The sequence below is a fragment of the Trichomycterus rosablanca genome, chromosome 12 (genome assembly GCF_030014385.1).
Source record: "Trichomycterus rosablanca isolate fTriRos1 chromosome 12, fTriRos1.hap1, whole genome shotgun sequence".
In the NCBI taxonomy this organism is placed as follows: domain Eukaryota; kingdom Metazoa; phylum Chordata; class Actinopteri; order Siluriformes; family Trichomycteridae; genus Trichomycterus; species Trichomycterus rosablanca.
The window spans coordinates 2,426,311-2,450,500 of NC_085999.1; the positions used below are offsets into that span (position 1 = coordinate 2,426,311).

At 43.1% G+C, this 24,190-nt stretch overlaps 1 protein-coding gene across 3 annotated transcripts in view; it reads right to left on the reverse strand.

Moving 5' to 3' along the window:
• Nucleotides 1-24,190, reverse strand: part of adarb1b (adenosine deaminase RNA specific B1b) — a 155,188-nt gene that overhangs the window by 99,242 nt on the left and 31,756 nt on the right. For 2 of the 3 annotated variants that reach the window (XM_063005426.1, XM_063005425.1), the window contains exon 2: nucleotides 10,045-10,088. The exons of the other annotated variant lie outside the window; for it this stretch is intronic. The gene's annotated coding sequence lies outside the window, so the exon portion shown is untranslated. The remainder of the gene's footprint in view (nucleotides 1-10,044; nucleotides 10,089-24,190) is intronic. 3 annotated transcript variants of the gene reach the window in all.

Here is a 24,190-nt window from a genome sequence, read left to right on the forward strand (position 1 = left end):
TTCCTGGATGCTGCTTTTGTACCAAACCATCATTACAATCACCTGTTTAACATCGCTCATTGTTAAATTTTTTCACCTCATTACTAGCCCTAAATTTTCCGCGTCCCAACTTATTTTGGAATGTGTTGCAAGCCTGAAATGCAGGAATGGATGTTTAATAATAAATGAAATGAAGTTGAGCAGATAAAAGATGAAATATCTCAGGTTCATCCTGTCTGACATCAAATAAAAGTCAAAGTAAATGTAAGGAACTCTGTGTTTTTATTTTACTTGCTTTTTCTGATTTGGGGTTGTATAATTAACAAGTGTTTATTATTAAAGCTCTTTTATAGCTGAGGTGCTGTTAATTTGCGATCACGCTCCTGCTACATGCCTGTAGTTTTAGGCTTTACATGAATATTTAGAACCTAAACTGCACACTAAAGTAAAGTAAGTCGCTTTTGCGCTGATCAACATTCTCTTTGTGTTTTTGGACGCTCAGCAGAATGAGATATCGACACTCCCGTCTCTGGACAATTTTCTGGAGAACGAAGTTCAGTGCAGCAGATTTCAGGTTTATTTATCCAATCGAGACGCAAAATGATATAAAATCAGACGCTGAAATAGGGTTCAAAGTTCACAGGCAAAAAAATAACTCACTGTTGAAGGCGTATGAAGCTAATTTACATATTTTGTGCTTTTATACGCACCATGAACATGACATTACCAGCCAGAACAATAAAAACAAGCAGGAGATTTTTTACTTATTTAAAAAATAATAATAATAAAAAGATTAACAAAAATGTTCTGATGTAATAATGTTTTAATACCATCACATACACTGATTAGGCATAACATTAAAACCACCTCCTTGTTTCTACACTCACTGTCCATTTTATCAGCTCCACTTACCATATAGAAGCACTTTGTAGTTCTACAATTACTGACTGTAGTCCATCTGTTTCTCTACATGCTTTGTTTCCCCCTTTCATGCTGTTCTTCAATGGTCAGGACCCCCACAGAGCAGGTATTATTTAGGTGCTGGATCATTCTCATGCTGGTATGAGTGGATCAGACACAGCAGCGCTGCTGGAGTTTTTAAATACCGTGTCCACTCACTGTCCACTCTATTAGACACTCCTACCTAGTCGGTCCACCTTGTAGATGTAAAGTCAGAGACGATCGCTCATCTATTGCTGCTGTTTGAGTCGGTCATCTTCTAGACCTTCATCAGTGGTAACAGGACGCTGCCCACGGGGCGCTGTTGGCTGGATATTTTTGGTTGGTGGACTATTCTCAGTCCCAGCACAACACACACTAACACACCACCACCATGTCAGTGTCACTGCAGTGCTGAGGATGATCCACCACCTAAATAATACCTGCTCTGTGGTGGTCCTGTGGGGGTCCTGACCATTGAAGAACAGGGTGAAAGGGGGTAACAAAGCATGTATTGAAAAAGATGGACTACAGTCAGTAATTGTAGAACTACAAAGTGCTTCTATATGGTAAGTGGAGCTGATGAAATGGACAGTGAGTGTAGAAACAAGGAGGTGGTTTTAATGTTATGGCTGATCAGTGTATAATATATAATGCGATATTGCGCCCATATATGGAAGCGAATAAGCCAATTTAATCAGAACGAGCTTCATACATCAAAGTCAGTGTTTTCGATGCCCGTGTGTATCTCAGAAAGTGATAGCGTTCAGCGAAGCGATCTGCATTACGTAGCTTTGATAAGGAAACGCTGCACAGAGTCGATTCTGCCTGGTAAAAATCACACAGCGCCGCTGACACAATCGCTTCTACAGTCGCCAGCGCTGGAATTCTCATTCCAAAGCACACACGGCTTTCACGTGTACGCCTCCGCGTTCGCAGGCTTAACGTTTAATACGTTTGACCAAAAATAGAATAAAAACGGCGAAGGATGAAGAACACACCCCACCAAACCACACGGCTGATTTTAAAAGCACGCATCCGAGTCCAGAGCCCGAGTGGATGAGCGCTGGCACGGGTTCTACGCCTAAATAACACACATGTGAATGATTGGACGTATTGAGTGGCCCACAGAGGCCAGCGGTTACATGAACCCAGCCAGAAAAAGAGTGCGCCATCATAGCGCTAACACGAACCTTCGGGGACTTAGCCATGTTTGGCATTATGGGAAGAGACAGCCAGGCTGCTGCTCGTACGCTCTCTCATTTCTACGCTAGCAGACACGCGAGCGAGCTCAATAGAGCCTTTATTTCAGTATCAAGCTCAGATTCAGGATTAAAGCCTCAAGGTTTCCCTTATACAAAGAAATACAAAAGCACACACACACACACACGTACACACACACACGTACACACACACACGTACACACACACACGTACACACACACACACACGTACACACACACACGTACACACACTTCAGCTTTTTTTTAATCCTCTGCATAAAACGATTCCAATAAAGGCAAAATGTGACGCATTTGGCATAGAGGTACACATATAGCCCTGCATACCTTTGGGAAGAATTAGAACACTGACTGTGAACAGGACCTCCATATTCATTTACATTTTTGGCATTTAGCAGACGCTTTTATCAAAAGTGACTTACAATTATGACAGAACACGATTTTTAGGGGCCCAACAGTGGCGGGGCTTGAACCAGCAACCTTCTGATTACTAGTCCAGTACCTTAACCACTGAGCTATCACTGCCCTTCATCAGTCTGTGAAGCATAGCTCACAAATACTCTTTCGATTGAAATTGAATACGCACAAATTGCAGACACACCCGTGAACTGTGTTAATGAAAAGCCATTCCTGAAGAGTGGCGGCTGTTGTGGCTAAAAAGACAGGGAGCAAACTCAGTATTAACGGGCTATTAAAGCAATCGGGGCGGGGGTCAGCACCAATAAAGAGGGAGACAATGCATGTCTTACAGTAGGATGCTTCTGGCTTTGTATGTTTATAAATCCCAACAACACTGCTGCACCTAATAGATTCATACTAGTACAACACACAATACCACAGTAATGTCATTGCTGTTGATTAGGGTGCATCTCGTCGATGGGGGTACTACAGGGTTTTCTGTACTTTGATGGATAGAGGTAGAGGAGTAATAAAGGGACTGCAGTTAGTAATTGTATACCCATGTGTCTACTTTTTATGGTAGATGAAGTCTATTCAGTCAATAAGTGTGAATCTTATTTATTATTAGAATTAAGGCGCCCCAGTAGGAGCATTTTAAGGGATCTAATAATTTAGACACGCCCTCTCCTCGGGAGTGTAGGATGATGAGGTTTACTGTACATGTGGTTAAGTGGAAAATGGACTCGGTTTGAATGAGTCCTTTTGTGCTATAAAGGAGACGTGTTCACAACTCAAAGCTTTTATGAGGGCTCGGACCCGCTTATCTCCAGTAACGCATTTAAAGAGCGTAAATGTTAGAAAATGACTCGAGCACAAAAGCAGCGGTGCTCAAACTACCGTTCTGCTTCCTTCTCTCATTTCTCTACATTATATAATTCCTGAGATAACATTACTGCTGTGCTCTGATATTCTCGTTTGTGATATATATACATACACGGCACGGAACTGCAGCATATAAAATATGTTTTTAATTCCTGTGCAAGACGTGCAGCAATAAACTGCATTTTTCTCTCTGTAATGTACACCCATCATATAGAAGCACTTTGTGGTTCTACAATTACTGACTGTAGTCCATCTGTTTATCTGTGTGCTTTGTTAGCTCCTTTCACCCTGTTCTTCAATGGTCAGGACCCCCCACAGTACCCCCACAGAGCAGGTACTATTTGGGTGGTGGATCATTCTCAGCACTGCAGTGACACTGACATGGTGGTGGTGTGTTAGTGTGTGTTGTGCTGGTATGAGTGGATCAGACACAGCAGCGCTGCTGGAGTTTTTAAACTGAGAATAGTCCACCAACCAAAAACATCCAGCCAACAGCGCCCCGTGGGCAGCGTCCTGTGTCCACTGATGAAGGTCTAGAAGATGACCGACTCAAACAGTAGCAATCGTCTCCGACGTTACATCTACAAGGTGGACCAACTAGGTAGGAGTGTTCGATATAGTGGACAGTGAGTGGCACGGTATTTAAAAACTCCAGCACAACACACACTAACACACCACCACCATGTCAGTGTCACTGCAGTGCTGAGAATCATCCACCACCTAAATAATACCTGCTCTGTGGTGGTCCTGACCATTAAAGAACAGGGTGAAAGCAGGTTAAAAAAAGTATGTAGAGAAACAGATGGACTACAGTCAGTAATTGTAGAACTAAAAAGTGCTTCTATATGGTAAGTGGAGCTGATAACATGGACAGTGAGTGTAGAAACAAGGAGGTGGTTTTAATGTTTATCGGTCTAAAGCACCTGTGTGCAAAGATGAATCTGTTCTATAATAAGTGTGTACCGAAAAAGCGACAAGATAAATAAATAAATAAATAAAATCTGCACTGAGGACAGAAAATACATCCCAGTGTGCATCTCTTTGCATATTATTACCACAGCGTGATCCATCATTTTATATAAAGCAAACAAACCAGAGCAGCTGAAGCAGGATTTTGCTGAGCAAAAAAGGTCAGCACAAGATTCCAGGACTAAGTTTAGATCTGCAGCACTGTCCCAAAATATAATGTCAACAAGAAGGAGTTAAAAACCTGAGTTGAGCATTTAGAATAGTGCTGGGTGGTATGACGGTACATTCAGTATATCGGCTTTGTTTCCTCATACCGTATGGATTTTTTCAAATACCGCCATACAACAGCTGTAGCTTTAATAGGCAGCAAATCATATAATATTGTTCGCCACTAAAAGCCCTATGGAGTAGGGCTGCCGCGATTGGTCGACCAAGTCGATGATTTTAAGTAGATGCATTGTCAGCACTACTTGACGCGTGAGTGACCGGAGTCGTATCTGGTCCAGTCACTGGTTGGCGGCATAAAGCGCCGTCTTAAAAAACACCGTCTGCAGCAGTCAGAGGACGATTGTAGAGCTTTCAAATAAAAGATCAAAGTTTTCCACGACCCAAATCATCCAAAGTTTGGTGATACTTAAAACTGGCACAAAACTAAAAGCTGGTTTGGTCACTGTGTAAAGCTTTGATGGTACCACAGCAGCACCGGCGCCATGTTGCACGTCTATATTGTTTCATTACGCTTCTTAATCACGGAGATCTTGGAATAGCGTATTTCTTAGCGAGTTCAGTTAGACCGCCGCACACTTTGCTGCGTTGGGGTCGCGATTTTTGCGCTTGCTGTGGCGCTCAAAGCGCAAAAAGCTTCTCATGTGAATGTGCTGTAACACTCACCACTGTGTTTACATGGATTAGAATGTGAAGTAAGTGTTGAGTGAATGTGGAGGTTAGAATCTGGGCTCATTCTGTCGTTACTGTACGTCGGACTTAATGAGACGTGGCTACATCTAACTATTTTATTTCTGCTATAAGTTGAAGCACTTTGCTTTGTGTACGGAACACCATAAACACGTGCTGCACTCTGTTTAATACGGAGCACTCGGACATAAACCCTGTTTACATTTAGTTCTGTTAGATTATTATGCTGTACAGTTTGTTGTTAAAATAAAAGAAGCTTAAATGAGATTCTGAATTACATTTTTTGGAGGAAAAAATGAATCGTTTCGATTATTTAACTAATCAATAAAATAGTCTATAGAATATGGTAAAAAATAAATAAACAAAAACAGATGGAGGATGAAGAGATGAGGACCAAATATTAACCGGAAGAACCTGCCAAAGAAATGAGGCGTGTGGGCATTTCAAAACAGACTAAAACACTTTATACTGCACGATCTGTCGACATTATAAACACAGTAACGATCCACATACGCAAGGACACGATTCCTCTATAGACAGTCGAGAAAGAAGCTTTCAGAGCGATAATTAAAACTCTGGATACACTGGAAAATAATTCAGGTCAGTTCCTAAACCAATGTTATAAGTGAACTGGAAGCGGAGAGATTTAAAGTCGTCCACTTTTCTACAACAGGCCAGTGTGGTTTTATTGGTTAAGGGTAATTGTACTGTCACGAATCCAGCCTCTCTGTGCTCCTATGTGCCACGCCCCTCTCTCTGGGAGCACTCTCAGTCTCCTGCCACGCCCCCTTCACTGTGATTGGTCTCCAGCTAATCATCCACAGCTGTACCTTGTTTGCCTTGCTTTTGCATTCATCTTTTAGTCCTTTTTGGCTCTGTTTAGCCCCGTTTAGTTAGCTTTGTGTGTTTAGATTTTAGTATTAGCGTAGCAATTAGCATTAGCCTTTAGCTTAGCATAGGTCACATGTGCTTGTATTTGTGGCTGCGTCCGAAATCGCATACTTAAACAGTACGTTCTAGATTCGAGGAAGTATGCACTGCTCAGCCGGTAAAGCAGTAAGCTCTTTCAGTACATAAGTGTGCAGCTTCAGACGTACTACGTCCGCCATCTTACCACGATGTCACATCGCCGCAGTTATAACAATTTTAAAAACATTGTCGTTCTCCACAAAGCTACTAATGACGCTACTCAGGGTTGTACGCAATAATAACAGTATACAGTCTGAGCAATTGAGGGTCAAGGGCCTTGCTTAAGGGCCCAACACCAGTAACCTAGCAGTTGTGAGGCTTGAACCAGTGACTTTCTGATTACTAGTCCAGTGCCTTAACCACTAGGCTACAGCTTGCCCTTACTCTTTAATGCATACTACGTATTTGGACATACTAACTGCTCTCGCGTACTGCTTTCGCGTACCGTTCAGTATGGAAGTATGAGATTTAGGACGCTGCATGTGTCTTGTCTTGTGTATTTCCTTGTCTTGTCTGTTGTTATTATTAAATACTCTTTGTTAACATCTCTGCGTGTGTGTCCGCCCTCTCTTGTCTTGTCACAGCCCATACCGTTACATGTACAATATTGTGTCATTTTGTGGGGCCGAGCAAAGCTTATAGTCCTCAAAACCTTACTTATGTACTTATGACAGTAAAATCAGCCACAGACGCAGTATAAAACGTCCCAGGAATACAAGAATAAACCATACCGTGATTTACTGTGGTACAAATATTTGGTCATACCGCCCAGCCCTTATTCAGAGTTAAAAAAGCTCTGAGAGAAGAAGAATCTGGTGCAGCTTCAGACAGAAGAGGATGGAGCTCTCTCAGTAATCAGCATCTGTTCAGATCGTGATTAACCGCGCTCGCTCGCCTAAACGATGCCAAGATTGTCAGAATCATTTCAGAAACGCTCCAACTGGCTCAGGAAAAAAAAAACCCAGTCTAAATAAGGGATGATTGTGGACGTCTCGGTGCGAACTTTATGTAAACGCAGCAGACGAACTGAATTTAGATCCGCGGCGGTCGTGGAGTCTGAGAGCAGAATCAATAACGTGAGCGGACGTGGAAAAATCGACGTGGAAGAGTCGCTCGGTCGGCGTGGAGCTGAAGTCGATTTTAGGCTTAATGACATAATTATAATGGTGATTAGTACCCAAGGCTGTAATCACAATATATTGAGGGGACGTGTCCTCAAAATGCCCCCCTCCCAATAAACATCGCCCACCCATACCCCTTTTCCACCGACGCGGCACGGAGCCCGTTCCGGTTCCCGAACTTGATTTTGAACCGGTTCCGCGTGTTTCCACCGGAAAAAAGAGGTTCCAGACAGCGAACTAGCGGGCCGATCTGGCACCACGGAATACTGGGTGTTTCAGCCCGAACCGTGACGTCCGTCAGTGGGCGTGTCATGTTGTACAGCATAGCACGTTAGCAACAATGGCGTCAGCTGGGGTCTCGTATGGAGCTTAATGCTGCATTTTTATCTTTTAAACTTCACCTGATTACATTTCGAGCCAGTTTGCCGCTGATATTTTTAAAGCGCCTTTAAAAAGATGAACTGTGTGATATTACGTGATAAAAGTGACCCGGACAGAACGAACACCGCTTAACGTGAAAAATAAAGCGTGAAGCTTTTTCAACTCCCCGAGCTGCATAAACACACGTGAAGTAAATCCAGTTAAACACAGATACATGTTGTATTTTAGAGTGGATTTGATGTTTATTTCACACAGATGTTTGTTCGTGTCGTGGAACTTTAATGATGTTTTATCGCTCAAGTCGAGCGCTGAGCAAATCGGTTATTTGCGCCGAGAGTCGCGGTGAGAGTGAAGCACAAAACGCTTCTCACGTTAATAAACTAAAGAAAACAACAACTGAGACAAACACGTCACGTCTTCTTATCACCGATAGTTAGATCGATGCTTTTTACATAAAAACAAACATCTGTAACAGCAGCACAAATGCTCTCACATAATCTACACACTCCGCCATGATATTACTTCTCTTAACTCTTAGTAATAACGCCCACCGATGATGACGCTGCTTGGTTCTCAAAAACTGGTGGAAACACGCATCGGTTCTCTACAGAACACCAAGGTTCTAAGAAACCTGAACAGAACCGGTTCAAGAACCATGTTTTTTTTGGTGGAAAAGGGGTACCAGTGTTCCCATCAGATCTTTACATTACAGGAATTATTTAGAATGTCAGGAACCCAGTTACCCCGCTCATGTTCAGTCCATGGCTGTTGTCTTGTTATAACATGCTAACATGTTAGGAATTACACCAAGGAGGGTATATTTACTCCCTTCCGTACTTCGGTGGATTTCCCCATGAGGTCGGTCTCGCTCATGGAGAGTCACACACTGATCTCCTCGTTCCTCCACTTCTGTAAGGCACCTCGGGCTACTAACCAGGGTCCTTACACAGCGTCGAAGACCCCGCCCGCTTTTTAGTCCCGTCTTTTCTCACCCAGCAGACTAGTGGCCGATTTTGTCTGCTGCACTGTCGATTGTGCCTGCTAGGGGGCGCCAAGCAAGAGACTGTAAATGCCTCCAATAAATAAATTATGTGGGACTTTAATATTACAGTACTAGTTTACATTACAATAACAAATGAATATACAACCCCAAATCAGAAAAAGTTGGGACAGCATTGAAAATGCAAATAAAATAATAACACAGAGTTCCTTACATTGACTTTGACTTGTATTTGATGTCAGACAGGATGAACCTGAGATATTTCATCTTTTATCTGCTCAACTTCATTTCATTTATTAATAAACATACAACACATTTCAAAAAAAGGGACGGGGGCAATTTAGGGCTCGTAATGAGGTGAAAAAACTAAATAACGACGTGATTCCAAACAGGTGATTTTAACAGGTGATTGTGATCATGGTTTGGTACAAAAGCAGCATCCAGGAAAGACTGAGAGTCTCTGATGAGTAAAGATGATCAGAGGATCCAGTTTGTTCACAAATGTGTGAGAAAATGATTGAAATGTTTAAAAACAATGAACCTTAAAGAAAGATTGGAAGGGATTTGCATGTTCTCCCTCTACACTGCAGAATATCATTAAACCATTTAAGGAATCAGGAGGAATTTCAGTGCATAAAGGCCAAGGGCGCAAACTTAATCTGAACGCTCGTGATCTTCCATCCCTCAGACGGCGCCGGATCAAGAACCTCCACTCAACACTAGCTGATATAACCACATGGGTGAGGGATTAGTTTATCAAACCTTTATCAAGCTCTACAATACAGAGTTACTGCACAGATGATACTTAACACTTTACTGTGCAAAAAAAGAAGCCTTATGTTAACCATGTCCAGGAGCGGCGTCGACTTCTCTGTGCTCAGAGGCATCTAGGATGGACCATCACACAGTGGAAACCTGTATTGTGGTCAGATGAAAACATCTTTAAAGTGTGGTGAAATGGAACGGCAACAATACAAAGTGGTAAATGCTTTACCGTCCTAACTTTTTTTGGAATGTGTTGCAGGTCTGAAATGCAGGAATGGATGTTTATTAATAAATGAAATGAAGTTGAGGAGACAAAACATGAAATATCTCAGGTTCATCCTGTCTGACATCAAATAAAAGTCAAAGTCAATGTAAAAAACTCTGTGTTTTCTATTTTTCATTATTTGCAATTTCCATGCTGTCCCAACTTTTTCTGATTTGGGGTTGTACACTGTGTGTGTGTGTGTGTGTGTATTTTAACTCACCGCCTCTCACTGGCTGGTTCTGCTCCTATGTTTGGTCAAGCTACCTAAAATAAAAAGAAGTCCACATCAGCTCAGACGATAAGCAAACGTCCCCCTGAATCAGCTGAACAAACACACAGCGGTGCGGAATCATGCAGCCCATCAAACATGTCATCCATCACCCCCGTTACGTTACACTTCTGCAGTCTGCGCACTTCGAATAACGTTCCTGCCCTCCAGTACGTGATGAATAATCCGGGAAAACGAGCATAACGAGACCACAGGCCGGCAGCTTCAGGCACGATTCGATTCCACATGGACTGGGAGCTCCGGCCACGTGGATAATAACAGAAAAAAAAAGCAAGTGGACGAGTGACCCGGCACAGCCGGATGATTTCCATTACTGCCTGTAGCAGCAACAACGTAAGAATCTGCTTAAGTCCAGTACAGCCAGGAAGACTTACTGACTGTAGTCCATCTGTTTCTCTACATACTGTTTTAGCCTGCTTTCACCCTGTTCTTCAATGATCAGGACCCCCACAGGACCCCCACAGAGCAGGTATTATTTAGGTGGTGGATCATTCTCAGCACTGCAGTGACACTGACATGGTGGTGGTGTGTTAGTGTGTGTTGTGCTGGTAAGAGTGGATCACACACAGCAGCGCTACTGGAGTTTTTAAACACCTCACTGTCACTGCTGGACTGAGAATCGTCCACCAACCAAAAATATATCCAGCCAACAGTGCCCCGTGGGCAGCGTCCTGTGACCACTGATGAAGGTCTAGAAGATGACCGACTCAAACAGCAGCAATAGATGAGCGATCGTCTCTGACTTTACATCTACAAGGTGGACCGACTAGGTAGGAGTGTCTGATAGAGTGGACAGTGAGTGGACACGGTATTTAAAAACTCCAGCAGCGCTGCTGTGTCTGATCCACTCATACCAGCACAACACACACTAACACACCACCACCATGACAGTGTCACAGGAATGATCCACCACCTAAATAATACCTGCTCTGTGGTGGTCCTGAGGGGGTCCTGACCATTGAAGGTTAAAGGAGTGAAAGGAGGTTTAAAAAGTATGTAAAGAAACAGAGCTGATAAAATGGACAGTGAGTGGTTTTAATGTTATGGCTGATCGCTGTATATCTATAAGTTCTAACCCCCCGCAGTGTTAAAGGTGTTTACACTAAATATTACAGCTCAAGGGTCCTGGGGAGCTTGATTTTACCCCTGCAATGTCTTCAGATAAATGGAAAATAAATAAATGACCTTTAGTTCCCATAATTCAAAGTCAATAACAATAAAAAGCCACAGAAAAGCTGCTGACTGGGACAAACCATTCTCTAAATCTGCTCTTCAGTCCCAGAACAGATAGAGTAGAGTAGAATAGAGTAAAAATAGAAGTAGCCTGACCGTCCTGTAATACACTTTTATCACACAGACACAGAGCTTAAAAGAAAAGTGTCGGCAATTAAGCTGAAACCCCGCGGACTACCTGGGTGAATAAAAATGGCGGTAATTGCTTCGCTATTTAATTAATTAGTCGTAACCGGAGCTGCTGCAACACAGTTACAAAACAGTTCCGACTGCGCCGCAGCATCAGTATTAGCATCAGCACTTTCTACTCCAAGCTACAAACTAATCATGGATGAGGTCCGAAAACAAACCTAAAAGCACACGATCGCCGACACGGACGCCACGCTGCGACCCGATGTCAGAATATAAACACTGATTCAGCGTCCTGCCTCAGAGTAAGATCAGACCCGCTGTTTGTATGACATTGTGACCGTAGAGAGATCGCTCGGGGTACAGAACGCTCCCCCCTCAGGCACAATGCTGCAGAGAGCCGGGGAGGGAGCGTGAGCCTGGGGTAATTACTTTACCCCCCCTCGGTTTAGGAAATGGAGGCTGAGAGTGGCCTGTTCTGAGCCGAGGACGAGCTCACATGTTCATCCGTCTCCTCCATGATGACTTTCTTTTCAAAAGAATGGAAACACTCACCCTCTAAGCCGCTTATCATGATCAGGGTCACGGGGGTGCTGGAGTCTATCCCAGCTCTCAATACCCTGAACAGGGCACCAGTTTATCACAGGGCACACACACACACACAAACACATCCAAGGGCAATTTTTTGTATCTTAAATTTACCTGATAATGCAAACTCCACACAGAAAGGACCCAGACGCTCCACAAGGGAATTGAACCCAGGACCTTCTTGCTGTGACCCCACAGTGCTCACCAACGCCCCAGAATAGAAACAGCTTTTCCTAAATTATCACCAAACGGGAACGACATGGTGGTGGTGTGTTAGTGTGTGTTGTGCTGGTATGAGTGGATCAGACACAGCAGCGCTGCTGGAGTTTCTAAACACCGTGTCCACTCACTGTCCACTCTATTAGACACTCCTACCTAGTCGGTCCACCTTGTAGATGTAAAGTCGGAGACGATCGCTCATCTATTGCTGCTGTTTGAGTCGGTCATCTTCTAGACCTTCATCAGTGGTCACAGGACGCTGCCCACGGGGCGCTGTTGGCTGGATATTTTTGGTTGGTGGACTATTCTTAGTCCAGCAGTGACAGTGAGGTGTTTAAAAACTCCAGCAGCGCTGCTGTGTGTGATCCACTCATACTAGCACAACACACACTAACACACCACCACCATGTCAGTGTCAAGCAGCGGCGATTTAATGCACGAGCTTACCTGGGCTTCAGCCCAGGGGCCCCGAATAATTGAGGGCCCCGGATTGGCTGTTTTATTTTTTATTTATTTTGTTAGTTATTTTGGTTAATAAGAATGGGGAAGCTTACAAACCAATGATTCTGTAAATCATTTACACGTTATTCATATTTCTGACTGTTGATTGGCCAGATAAACTCTAACGAGCTGCTGTAATTCGTGGTCCGTAAATTGGTGGTTTCAGTTAAGCAACATGAACGTTAGAGCTAGCGCGTTATCAAAATGTCTGAGCTTAGAAAGTACAAGTGGGGCGCAAAAAAGGGGAGCGGTCTTTTTCCAAACTTGCAATAGTTAAAAATAAACTGCGATCTGCTATGCACCAAGAAAGAGTGAACCACTTGACTCTGATGTCTATCAAGAGTGACATTTTGAGAAATCTGGATTTTATGGACATTTTTAGAGACTTTTTATTCCAGAAAAGTAGAAGAAAAGACTTCTAAAGGTAGGCTCAGATGTTTTCTATTTTTCATGTTAGAACTGCACTGTGTGATGTGAAATGATGAGACTGTAGACCTGGGTACTCTTCCTGATTCCATATGTACATCCTTATTATTTTACTGAAACTGCATTTAATGTTTTGACCTGTTGATTGTTGTCTGTGTGCTATCGCTTTGTTTTCTGTCCTTACTATGGTTTGGATAACATGGCTATATTAGTTCAGAAGGAACTCTGTTGTCTTGCGTTGTGTACTGATTTTATGAAAAATATACGTGGGGGCCGACAACCAGCCGGAGCCCCTGGGCCCACAGGCAGGTTAAATCGCCTCTGGAAACAAGGAGGAGGTTTTTTTTTACTGTGATTTTAGCACGGGGAATGACGTTTTTGGCACGAGTGCCTAAAACTTCTTTCCCCGTGCTAAAATCATAGCAGTAACGCACGGTCTCGAGTGGCTTATTGCTTTTATAAAACGGCGGTCAACATAAAATATAATAAATACAACAATGTTTAATTCATAAATGTATTTATTGTGTATAAACTTACAATAAAACATTCTCCCACGACGCCAGGTAGTTCGATTAACAGTGTTGCTAGGCAACATGAGGGCGAACATAACATAAACTTTTTCTTTTCAGTGGCGTATTAATATGGAATGATGTGAGGTGGTCCTAGGTGTGCGTTTATTGGGGATTTTACAACGGCTTCGAACGCGGCTCAGCCAATCAGATTTTAGGACCGGAACTATCTGTTTTATAAATATATATATATATTGATGTGATGCATTTTATCACAGAAAAATCTCAGTAAATTGAATTCTTTAGTGAAGGAAACCTAAAGGTACTGACTGGTTTATCGATTGATGCAGCTTTGATGTATAACGATCATTAGTTGAAGCCTGTAATGGGATTGGTGCAACATAAATAGCAGAACTGGATCAAAAGAAGTACAGAGCGTTGGACTATCAATCAGAGGATTGTGGGTTCAAACCCAGGCTCTGCCATGCAGCCACTGATGCAGCAGGCTGACCACTCCTGAATACGTTCACTATTGTTTGAGCATCATCAGTTTGTAGATGATAGCTCTCACTGTGTGACGGTGGGGTCTTTAAACCGTAGACGTTAATTCTTTGAGTCGTGGTTTAGTGTTTCTGTAGAAACTTCGAGTAATAAACGAGATTATTATTCTACAGGGCATTAAGGTACACTGGTAACCAGGTAAATTCAGTCAGCTGGTTGATTGAGTGCCCGGTTGTGGAATTACTTTATTAAAATGCTCACGTCGGATGACGTTGTTTATTAAATGTGTTACCTTCATCTCATGTTTTATTCAATAAACAGTAATGATTTAATAAGACGAGAAAAATACAGAGGTAATCGGAGAAGGTGGATTTATTTTGGAACACCAGCATCTGTTTAAGGTGTGATGACTGGGTTAGGTCAAAGTCCTCCACTAACCAGTATATTAGCTTATATAAATAATAAAGCGGTTATCATTTGTTTGACCTTCACATGATAACCGACTGCAGCATGAGAACAGGAGTCGAACGGTTCGGCGCGTCCCCGGCCGGCTCTCCATCCACCTTATTAATATCACACAAACATGATTTATTATTTATCGCGGTTGGATGTCAGCGAGAGCTCGGAGCAGCCTGATGGATACCTGTGGCACGGGAGGCCATTATTTCTGGCCCGTCATATCGGATTGTGCAAAAGTGCACTCAATTTCCTCCAGACAGCTGTGGGCAGGGACGAAGGGGACGGGGACGGGGGCGGGGGCGGGGGACGGGGGCGGGCCGAGGTGGGGGAGTGTGAACGAGGCCAATTTCCACCAGATTCCACTCCAGTGAAACGACGTTTCAGTCAGACGTATCGCAGAAGCCTCGGCATGGCACTAATGGATCGGTGGGAAGCGGAATGAACTGCAGCATGAAGGTTTCTGTGATTGCCAGCTTGTGAAGAGTCCGCAATGAAGCTCCAGGCATCCAAAAGCTCGACCACAACATGACATTTTAGCTGTGGCTGACTTCAGGTTTAAGGGTATTAAAGACGTAGGGGATTAGGGCATCACGAAGAAGACAAACCTTTCACTCGAAGTCCAGATAACCAAACTGAAGCTTTATTATTTTGGACACACGATGAGAAGAACCAATTACAGGTGGAAAAACAATAATGCTTGGAAGAGTTGAAGGTAAAAAAGGAAGAGGACAGGCAACAACAAGATGCATATAATTAAACCCTATCCATATCATCGCCGGGAGTCAGAATGGAGTTGACAGCCTAGCCACTGGGATACCTGCATTTATCATATATACAGATACATGTGTACTGTACAAATACATGCCATAAATCTCCATGAGTTTAGCTTGTTTGGAAGCTGGGGTAAGAGTGCAGGCAGGGTTAACCCTATAATGCCAAGCGTATCATATTTGATACACAAGTTTTAGAGACCTCTACATCATCAGTGGGTGTATTGTTTTCCTGAAAAACCCGATGTATACAATTAGATACATGTCTTCCGGCCTCCCGTGGATTATTTATGTACGGCTATTATCAATCAATGGCCCATCTGGTGTTTTGGATGGATGTTTTTTTACCAATTTTGTGAAATATAGGGTTAAGAAAACACTCACATCGTTAGTAATATTAGTAATATTTAGTAACATTAGTAATATTTAGTGGATTGATGCAACTTATTTCTACTTGATATTTTATCATTTATTTTGTGTATTAAATTATATATAGCAGGTATTTAAGGCAAATATGAGTGAATTGTCGTCTTATGCATTTTATCCATTATGAATTTCACAAAAAGGTATTCCCAGATCAAGCATCTCCACCATTAAGAAGCGTAAGAAAATAATAAAGAAGTAAAACTAAAGTTTTAACGGCTTTTTTATTATATATTTGTGTTATTTTCAGTGTATAAGTGTACAAAACAACCTCATTATTTTACATGAGACTAAAATATCTGCAGCTCCACGGGACCATGAACGCATTAACAGGTTTCCCAAACTTCCTTATGGGAAAAATACCTTAAAACTCAACATCTTTAAAACTCAACACCACTACCAGAACCAACTGACACTGAGTTTCAAGGTACTGCAGCAGTGCAGTCCTTACAGGTTCATGAACATGTTGACGGACGAGAGCCCCAAATCCGCCCCCCTACAGAAACACGCGCTCCGACACCAACATCAGTTTTAAGCCATTTCCTCCAGGATGAATAGGAATCATGACGGTGTAATGTTTCGCCCACATCAAAACTGAAGGTGCTTAAAACATCCGCCGTGAGCAAACGGAAACGTCGGCTTTTAAAACCAGGAGCTGAAACGTTCTGTCAGCGAGCGCTCTCATTAGCACAAAAACAAACGAGTCGTGGTGAACAGCGCCGGCCGAGCATCACTCAGCACGTTACTTTATATATCTCTCACCTGGCTGAAGGGATTTCAGTTATAATGGCAGTTCCTTCTACACCTATCGTGTGCTTAGACGGGCTTAAGGACTCCAGAGAAGCACTGATGAAAGTAATTGCATTGCTTTCCTCTATTTTTCTAGATTCATTCCCGATTCCCGACTGCACCACCTCTGCCACTTGCACTACCGTTGGGCGCCGTTGGCTGGATATTTTTGGTTGGTGGACTATTCTCAGTCCAGCAGTGACAGTGAGGTGTTTAAAAACTACAGCAGCACTGAAACACACACTAACACACCACCACCATGTCACCATTGAAGAACAGCATGAAAGGGGGCTAAAAAGAATGTAGAGAAACAGATGGACTACAGTCAGTAATTGTAGAACTACAAAGTGCTTCTATATAGTAAGTGGAACTGATAAAATGGACAGTGGTTTTAATGTTATGGCTGATCGGTGTAACGCTTTGAGTAATTTATTTATTATTTACATAAATTAAAATTTGGTTGCTTCATTGTCGCATCTCCTAAAATAAATCTGCTCTTTATTATTAAATCAAAATACCAGACCGAGAGATCTCACACTTGGTTCCAGCAGACAATCCCACTCCTGCATTTCAGCTCATTTCCATCTTTAATGTTTTTTCTAGGATTTTCCTACGGGAGGTTTTCAACAGCGATCCGCATCAACATCCAGCCGGCAGCGCCGCAGCGGTGGAGTCCTCTCACTGTGATGAGACGTCCTGGGATTAAAAATACCCAAAAAATAAAAGAGCCAGAAAGAAAGAGAATGCAGAGAGACAGAAGAGAGTGCGAGAGAGAGAGACAGCGAGAGTGAGCCCGCTGCGTATAACGGCTCTTACACTGAATCACTCAAACTCACACCATGCTAAAACCAACGCGCTGGAGTCGTGGCTATAAATAGATCCCGCAGGCTCGGGGCTGGAGCACAAAATCTACGCATGTACACATCCAGAACCACGCAGACGGCTTCCTGAGAGCTCAAGATGGTGTTTCTTCACTCTCACTGTGATGTGTTTTCCTTTTTTTACCCCCAAAATAGATAAAAACAGAGTCGAATCTGTTGCTAATCTACTGCACCGCAAATATTTTTACATGATTTACAGATGGTAGAGCTCTGGGCTATAAATTGAAAGGTTGTGGGTTCGAATCCTGGCGTCTTAACCCTCACTGCTGCAAGGGGTGCCTTTATATACCGATCAGCCATAACATTAAAACCACCTCCTCGTTTCTACACTCACTGTCCATTTTACCACTTTGTAGTTCTACAATTACTGACTGTAATCCATCTGTTTCTCTGCATGCTTTGTTAGCCCCCTTTCATGCTGTTCTTCAATGGTCAGGACCCCCACAGGACCACCACAGAGGTATTACTTGGGTGGATCAGACACAGCAGCGCTGATGGAGTTTTTAAACACCTCACTGTCACTGCTGGACTGAGAATACTCCACCAACCAAAAATATCCAGCCAACAGCGCCCAGTGGGCAGCGTCCTGTGACCACTGATGAAGGTCTAGAAGATGACCGACTCAAACAGCAGCAATAGATGAGCGATCGTCTCTGACTTTACATCTACAACTAGGTAGGAGTGTCTAATAGAGTGGACAGTGAGCGGACACGGTATTTAAAAACTCCAGCAGCGCTGCTGTGTCTGATCCACTCATACCAGCACAACACACACTAACACACCACCACCAAGTCAGTGTCACTGCAGTGCTGAGAATGATCCACCACCTAAATAATATCTGCTCTGTGGGGGTCCTGACCATTGAAGAACAGGGTGAAAGGGGGTAACAAAATATGCAGAGAAATCGATGGACTACAGTCAGTAATTGTAGAACTACAAAGTGCTTCTATATGGTAAGTGGAGCTGATGAAATGGACAGTGAGTGTAGAAACAAGGAGGTGGTTTTAATGTTATGGCTGATCGGTGTATATAATAACATTACGGCGCTAGAAGATAGAACACACTGATGTTATGAAGAACATCTCCGATATTAACGGCACCCGGCGTGAACCGGAGCCTGGAAATCATTAAAAACAGCAGCTGCATTTTCCCCCGAAACTGCTGAAACCTCGACAGTATGATGACACGCTGTCACGGAACCTCCTGAGAGATTCTGGAACGCTGGTACCTCCGGGTTCATGGTTCTGATCAGTGGTACCACCTGGGTCCTGTTATGAGCTCATCTGCATCTGTGTGTGTGTGTGTGTGTGTGTGTGTGTGTGTGTGTATACAGTCCGTCTGGTGTGTTTGTGATTTACAAAGTTGTGCTCATGTTTATATGGCAATTCTAAAATGGATTATTTCACTCGCATTATTTACCTGTGATAACAGATAGACAGATTCAACTTCAAATCTCAGCTCTGCTACCGGTCGGTTGGGCGCCCCCTAGCTAACAAGGTTGGCAGTGTCTGCAGCAGACAAAATTGGCCTGCTAGGTGGGAAAAACTGGACTAAAAAGGGGACGTGGTCTTTGACGCTGTGTGCAGTAGAGAGGATTTTAATAAGACATCAAACTCACGAGGAAGATTATTTAGACGCTCTATCACCACTGACCTCATGTGGGCCGGATGGGGAGAGCAAAAGGGGGCCATACAATGTCCAGGTGTGGTCTACAGTGATGACCGTGTTGAATTCAGGTTCATCTTGTTTGCTTAAATGACCCGTGTTGGTGCTTAATGCTCAGTGTGAGTCCATCTCCTACATTTAAATCTATTAGATATAGTTTGGAAATGAGATGTTCACAAGTCACAAAATACGAGTCCGAGTCGAGTCACGAGTCAATATAATCTACACAAAACATATATTGGAAATGTAGCGTAGAAATAAAGAAATAATCTGTAAATTCAGATAAAAAATAACAACAGATTAACGACTTTATTTAGCCGTTTTACTTCGTGCCTTTACTTTCCTAGGTTCCAGTTAAAGCTTCAGCTGACGTTTTGTTTTCAATGCAAATCACGGCACAGCGGCCAAAATCCAAAACACAGCAAAATATCCATAACCGCTGCTTACCTGAGCTTCTGTTCTTCCAGATGCTATTACATTTATAAGCGTGTGTCCCATTAGGAACAGAATCCGTTATTTTGTAAATGTGCTTATAATTAAAAACCTCCAAACTTTTCCCGGTTGTGAAGTAAAACAGGAAGTGGTTAGAAAGCCGATCGAGCGTTTCATTACCACGTCATCTGTGTGACGCAAACTGAATGAATGCAAATAACAGCGTTTCTTACTAACAATTACAATCAGAAGCTCTGATTGGTTCAGAAAGCGGTTCTTACAATCATTAGCACCGATTCTGTAGGAGCGTTCCATTCACCCCAGTTGTTCCTGTGAAGTGCACTACGTAGGGTATTCCACCATTTTAAGTAGAGAGCAACGCTTCATCAATACGTCGGAAGCTGGCTGGAACATTTACCCATTGTGTGCGCTGCGGGTTAAGACGGCCGGAGCGTTATTATTATTATTATTATTATTATTAGAGAGCAGAAAATGACACGATCAGAATGATGTCGGATCATATATACAGTATATATATACAGTGAAGCCCGAAATTATTCATACCCCTGGCAAATTTTGACTTAAAGTTACTTTTATTCAACCAGCAATTTTTTTTTTGGACCGGAAATGACACAGGCGTCTCCCAGAAGATAATAAGACGATGTACAAGAGGCATCATTATGGAAAAAAATATTTCTCAGCTTTTATTTACATTTGAACAAAAAGTGGCATGTCCAAAATTATTCATACCCTTCTCAATAATTAATAGAAAAGCCTTTATTGGCTATTACAGCAATCAAACGCTTCCTATAATTGCTGACCAGCTTTTTGCATGTCTCCACTGGTATTTTTGCCCATTCATCTTTAGCGATGAGCTCCAACTCTTTCAGGTTGGAGGGTCTCCTTGCCATCACCCTGATCTTTAGCTCCCTCCACAGATTCTCAATTGGATTCAAGTCAGGACTCTGGCTGGGCCACTGCAAAATGTTAATGTTTTTGTCCGCTAACCATTTCTTCACCACTTTTGCTGTGTGTTTTGGGTCGTTGTCGTGCTGAAATGTCCACTGGTGCCCAAGGCCAAGTTTCTCTGCAGACTGCCTGATGTTGTTGTTGAGAATCTTGATGTATTGATCTTTTTTCATGATGCCGTTTACTGTGATTAGGTTCCCTGGTCCATTGGCTGAAAAACACCCCCAAATCATTAGGTTCCCACCACCATGTTTGACAGTGGGGATGGTGTTCTTAGGGTTGAAGGCTTCTCCTTTTTTACGCCAAATGAAGGATACATCCTTGTGGCCAAACAATTCAATTTTTGTTTCATCTGACCATAAAACAGAAGACCAGAAGTCTTCTTCTTTGTCCAGATGAGCATTTGCAAAGGCCAAGCGAGCTTTTGTGTGCCTTTTCTGGAGAAGTGGCGTCCTCCTTGGTCTGCGTCCGTGGAACCCAGCAGTGTGCAGTGTCCGTTGGACTGTCTGCCTTGAGACGTTGCCACCAGCAGAGCCCAGATTCACCAGTATGGCCTTGGTGGTGATCCTTGGATTCTTTTTCACCTCTCTCACTATCCTCCTGGCCAGCACAGGTGTCACTTTTGGCTTCCGACCACGTCCTCTGAGATTTTCCACAGTGCGGAATGTCTTGTATTTTTTAATAATACTTTGCACTGTAGCCACTGGAACTTGAAAACATTTAGATATGGCCTTATAGCCCTTTCCTGACTTGTGAGCTGCCACAATGCACAGCCACAGGTCCTTAGTGAGCTCCTTTGTCTTAGCCATGACTGTCCACAAACCAACTGCAGAGAGTTGCTGTTTTTTACCTGTTGAGTTGATTAAAACAGCTGTTCCCAATGAATCAGGGTAATTAGGATGCTTTAGAACAGCTTGGACTATTTGGAATGGTATAGAACTTTGGATTTTCCCATAGACTGTGACCGTTTGCAAAGGGTATGAATAATTTTGGACATGCCACTTTTTGTTCAAATGTAAATAAAAGCTGGGAAATATTTTTTTCCATAATGATGCCTCTTGTACATCGTCTTATTATCTTCTGGAAGACACCTGTGTCATTTCTGGTCAAAAAAAAAATTGCTGGTTGAATAAAAGTAACTTTAAGTCAAAATTTGCCAGGGGTATGAATAATTTCGGGCTTCACTGTATATAATTGTCACACATAACTAATGTTGCTGACTTTTGTTGTTCATGAGTCACGAGTCGTACCAGTTGTTTTGTATGTGCATTGTTTAGTCTGTATATTGTTTCGTTTGTATGTTGTTTTGTCTGTATGTTGTTTTGTCTGTATGTTGTTTCGTCTGTATGTTGTTTTCCCACACTGAATGCTGGGATTGCCCTCAGTGCTGAGGAGGCGTCGGACGCTCACTCATTATTCAGTCAGATCATCACTCAGAATTAAGGCGCCTCAGTAGAAGCATTTTAAGGGATCTAAGAACTTAGACACGCCCTCTTCTCGGGAGTGTAGGATGACGTACAGTGCGCGTCTGTGTTTTCAGACAGACGTGGTCCATGCCCATGCCCACGCCCACGCCTCCACTTTTAATGGCTGGGATTTACCGGCAGCCTCTCTCACATGTGCGTTTTATTAAAGAGTCACTCGGCCTGTATGTTGTAGGTAAAATGGGGTCGAGTGCAGCGTGGTGGTTTCATAACCCTCCCTTAAAGCAGGTTAACTGTATCCGGTCATCTGTGACCTATAATCCGGCCTTCCAGTGGGTCAGATGAAAGTACTGACCCTCCTCTTCACACCTTTTTATGTTTTAAGAAGGTCATTGCCATTCGTAGTGTTTCTCTTTACTGATAGTGCAGTCACGCTTGCTGTATGGAGGTGTGTGTGTGTGTGTGTGTGTGTGTGTGTGAGCCTTTATTTTATATAATTCATGGCAGTGTAGGATGGAGTGCGTCCCACCGTTCATGTGAATCATTCATCAGCTCGTAAAACGCTCTCTCTCTCTCTCTCTCTCTCTCTGAGTTACCCCGGGCTGCTCCGGTGCGTGAGGGATTATGGGTGTAAACACAGGACACTGCAGCATCTATAAAAGTCAGCAGCACAGGAAGCGTAGAAGTGCTTCTCTAATTCTCCATTCACTCATAAAGAGCTCATAAAACGCTGATTAAAACTCATACGCTGCTACAGAGTCTGTAGTAGTACACAAAATTTACTATGAAATACAGTTTGGTTACACCTCTGAGCACAAAACAAGCTCTATAAATACCTGGTTTGACCAGTCAACCCAACTCAGCGTTTTGGGGATGAGGCCTTCTGCTCCAAGATCAGTGCCTGACCTCTAAGTCTGTTCACTGAATGGTCACAAATTCCCATAGTCTTGTAGAAAGGCTTCCCGGAGGAGTGAATGATATTAACGTTAAAAAGCAAAAAGGAATAAAAATGCCAATGGTTTCAGAATGGCATGGAGGAAAGGGGGCACTGAACTGACTGAAAGAAAACCTATGTAGACGAGAACATGCCAAACCCACAGGCAAAATGTATGAAGTTGCTTAGCTGGGTCTGCCTTGCTGCCTACTACCTACCTGATCAGCTGCCTCAGTAGAGAGGGTTCTAATAACACATAGAACTCATAATCAGATTATTTAGACGCATGAAGGATGTAGGATGATGTAAAATGCATCTATGTCGAGAGATCACCAGGTTTTCAGGCTCACTATGAGATTTTGGAGTGTGTCTGTGTGAATTTGTACCGATTCAGTCAAAAGTAAGGTCAGGCTCTGGACAAATAAAGCAATTCCTCACTAGACTGTTCAGTGAAGTTAAAATCGGAGCTTCGTGCAGGACTCTGAACGTGTCTGAACACGTCTGTCCGGACCTGGCTGTGTGCATAGGGGCAGAGTCATGATGGAACGGGAAAGCGTCTTTCATAACGCTGTCAGGAAGTTGGAAGTGTGTGTGTGTTTCACATCACTGATCTCGTGTTGGATTGTGTGTGTGTGTGTGTGTGTGTTTCCTGACACACTGTGATCCAGAGAGAAGCATCAAATACACCGAGCAGGTATTATTTAGGTGGCGGATGATTCTCAGCACTGCAGTGACACTGACATGGTGGTGGTGTGTTAGTGTGTGTTGTGCTGGTATGAGTGGATCAGACACAGCAGCGCTGCTGGAGTTTTTAAATACCGTGTCCACTCACTGTCCACTCTATTAGACACTCCTACCTAGTCGGTCCACCTTGTAGATGTAAAGTCGGAGACGATCGCTCATCTATTGCTGCTGTTTGAGTCGCTCAACTTCTAGACCTTCATCGGTGGTCACAGGACGCTGCCCACGGGGCGCTGTTGGCTGGATATATTTTTGGTTGGTGGACTATTCTCAGTCCAGCAGTGACAGTGAGGTGTTTGAAAACTCCATCAGCGCTGCTGTGTCTGATCCACTCATACCAGCACAACACACACTAACACACCACCACCATGTCAGTGTCACTGCAGTGCTGAGAATGATCCACCACCTAAATAATACCTGCTCTGTGGGGGTCCTAACAAAGCATGTAGAGAAACAGATGGACTACAGTCAGTAATTGTAGAAC